Here is a 3,772-nt window from a genome sequence, read left to right on the forward strand (position 1 = left end):
GGACCCCTATCTCACATCTTATACAAAAATTAACTCAAAATGGATCAAAGACCTAGACATTACCACTAATACCATAAGACTCTTAGAAGAAAATATAGGGCAATATCTTAAAGATCTTGAGCTAAGAGGTAGTTTCCTAGACCTTACATCCAAAGTGCAAACAACCAAAGAACAAATAGAAAAATGGGATCTCCTCAAAATTAAACACTTTTGTACATAAAAGGACTTTGTTAGAAAGGTAAAAAGGCAGCCTACACAATTGAAGATAATATTTGGAAACCGCATATCAGATAAGGGTTTAATATCCCAAATATATAAAATGATCCTACAACTCAACAACAAAAGACAACCAATTCAATTAAGAAACTGGCAAAAAACATGGACAGACACTTTCCTGAGGAGAAAATACAAATGGCTTGAAAACATACAAAAAAAATGCTAAACTTCACTGGCTATTAGGGAAATGTAAATCAAAACCACAATGAGATATCATCTCACACCTACCAGAATGGCTGTTATCAAAAAAACAGAAAAATTACAAGTGCTGGAGAGGATGTGGAGAAAGAGGCACACTTATTCATTGTTGGTGGGAATGCAGAATGATGCAATCACTCTGGAAGACAGTGTGGCGGTTCCTCAGGAAGCTAAGTATAAATTTGCCATATGACCCAGCTATTCCATTGCTAGGTATATACTCAGAGGAACTGAAAGTTAAGACATGAATGGACATTTGTAAACTGATGTTTATTGTGGCATTATTTATAATAGTCAAGACATGGAAACAACCCAAATGTTCATCAATGGACAATGGGTAAACAAACTGTGGTATATACACATGATGGAATATTATGCAGCTATAAGACAGAAACAAAGACATGGAACATATAAGAACATGGATGAACCTTGAGGACAACATGTTGAGTGAAATTAGCCAGAAACAAAAAGACAAATACTGTATAGTTTCACTAATATGAACTAACATTGATAAGCAAACTTTGATAGTTAAAAGCTGATAACACAGGCTACCAGGAGATAGAAAGAGGGTAGAGATCAGACATTTGATGCTGAAGGACTACAGAACATTCAGCAAGATTGATTGCATAGATGCAGAAATAGATAGCATAATACTGTGTGATGCTAGCACAATATTGTAACTACACTGAACAAAGATGTCCATGGGTGTGAAAGAGGTGGGCTAGGGGCATGAATGACACCTGAGGTAAAGATAGATAAAGACTGGGACCGTTTAACTTAGCAAAAACTGGAGTGGTCAGTGATTGTGAACAAATGTACAAATATAAAATTATTCTTGCATGTGGGAGAACAAATGAACATCAACCATGCAGAGTGTTGGAAAGGGGATGGTATTGGGGAAAAATACAATCAAAGGAAACTGGAGTCTATGGTCAACAGTAACATTGTAATATACTTCCATTAAATGTAACAAAGGCAATATACCAAAGCTAAATGTGTACAAAAGGGGGATATAAGGGAGGGATGTGGGATTCTTGCTAGTGGTGTTGTCTGACCCTACTATTGTATTGTATGATATTTTATTTTTATTACCTTTTTATTATTCATTAAAAAAATAACTTTTTTCATGGTAATCAATATGTTCAAGTGCTGATTGTGGTGATAAATGCACATCTGTATGATGATACCATGAACAGCTGATGGTACATTGTGGATAATTATATGTTTTGTGAATATAGCTCTATAAAATTGTATGGAAAAATATAGACAGGGATAAAAGTGCTGGAGAAAACATGGAGAGAAAAATGTGCATATTTACTGTCAGTTAGAAGGTAGGCTGGTATAGCCTGTCTGGAGGACAGTGAGGTGGTTCCACATGAAGCTAAGAATGTGGGTGCCATAAGGTCCTGCAACCTCATTAGGGGAGCATTTACTTGAAGGATCTGAGAGCAGGGACATGAATGGACATTTACACACTGGTGTTTATGGAGACAGTATGCATGATTTGCAATGGGTGGAGGTGGTCTAAGAGTACATCCACTGAGGAAACAATGGTAAACTGTTGTGTGTGCACACAATGGAATATGAGCAACTGCAAGAAGGAGTGAAGCTGTGAGACACGCAACAAGGTGAATGGAACCTATAGACAGCATTTTGAGTGAACTACACCAGAAACAAAGGCAAACATTATAATGCCTCACCAATATGGACTAACTACAATGTGTAGACTCAGAATCGAATCTCAGAGCACAGCCTAATAGGGAAATGATTATTGTAATGGTCCCTAGGTTGTAAGCTCTTACAGCAGTCAAATCTGTTCCTGAATTGTAATGGCTATTTCCAAACTCTGAGATGCTGATCCCTTTTTGTATAACCTGATTGGTCTCTAGAACATTGGGTTCTGTGTAATACCTGAAACTCAGAGCTAGAGCTCAGCAAATATGAATGTTAGTATTAGCACATACAGCAACTGTTAAAAAAACTGAAAAAGAGTCCAGACTTCAATTAGAGATATGAATGAAGCAGATGTGACTAGGACTAGGGCAAATTGGGCCAAAGGGTAAAGAACAATACTGGCTGTGTTTTAAAACTTCAACTTCCATGTGAGACCAAGGGAAGAGATGTTTAGTTGTTGCAAGTTCTATATTTCCTAAACAATTTAACTTATGCAGTTTGTTCAAATACCATAATCACATGGAAATTTTAATAGGAAGTGAGACCTGGTAGGTTTGCATAGGTTAGAGTGAAATCGTGACACATCCCAAAGTAATTTGGGCAGAGAATAAAAATATATATGCAAGACCTCCCTGAGGAGCTGGGGGAAAATGCAGAAGTCACCTGGACTGTTGCTGATGTTCTCACAAGCATTGAGGACTGGCAGTTTGATGTGTCAAGTCCTCTATCATGGTACTTGGCCTTATGAAGCTCATTACTGCAAAGGAGAAGCTAAACCTGCCTATAATTGTGCCTAAGAGCCTCCTCCCAAATGTCTCTTTGTTGCTCAGATGTGACCCTCTCTCTCTAGCTAAGCCAACTTGGCAGGTGAACTCACTGCCCTCCCCACTATGTGGGATCTGACTCCCAGGGGTGTAAATCTCCCTGGCAACGTGGGATATGACTCCTGGGGATGAATCTGGACCTGGCATCATGGGACTGAGAATATCTGCTTGACCAAAAGGGGGATGTGAAATGAAACAAAATAAAGTTTCAGAGGCTGAGAGATTCCAAATGCAGTTAAGAGGTCACTCTGGTGGGCATGCTTATGCATTATATAGATAACCCTCTTTAGGTTTTAGAGCAGTGAAACAGCTAGAAGTAAATACCTGAAACTAACAAATTCCAACCCAGTAGCCTTGACTCTTGAAGGTATAGCAATGAAGCTTACAGGGAGTGACGGTGTGACTGTGAAAGCCTTGTGGATCACAGTCCTTTTATCCAGTGTATGGATGGGTGAATAGAAAAATGACGACAAAAAAACTAAATGAAAAATAGGGTGGGAGTGGGATGATGCTTTGGGTATTCCTTTTACTTTTTTTTATTCTTTTTTCACTTTTTCTGCTACAAGGAAAATGTTCAATAAATAGATTGGAGTTATGAATGCACAGCTATATGATGGTACTGTGAACAATTGATTGTACACTTTGCATGATTGTATGGTATGTGAATATATCTCAATAAAAATGAATTTAAAAAGTTTGCATTATTTATTTTGTACTTGCCTTGTTTTATAATTCATTTAAAACCTATAACTATCCCTCCAAATCTCCCCTTGGCCACAGTCCACCAGTTTGATAGTTGT

The sequence above is a fragment of the Choloepus didactylus genome, chromosome X (genome assembly GCF_015220235.1).
Source record: "Choloepus didactylus isolate mChoDid1 chromosome X, mChoDid1.pri, whole genome shotgun sequence".
Taxonomy (NCBI): Eukaryota; Metazoa; Chordata; class Mammalia; order Pilosa; family Megalonychidae; genus Choloepus; species Choloepus didactylus.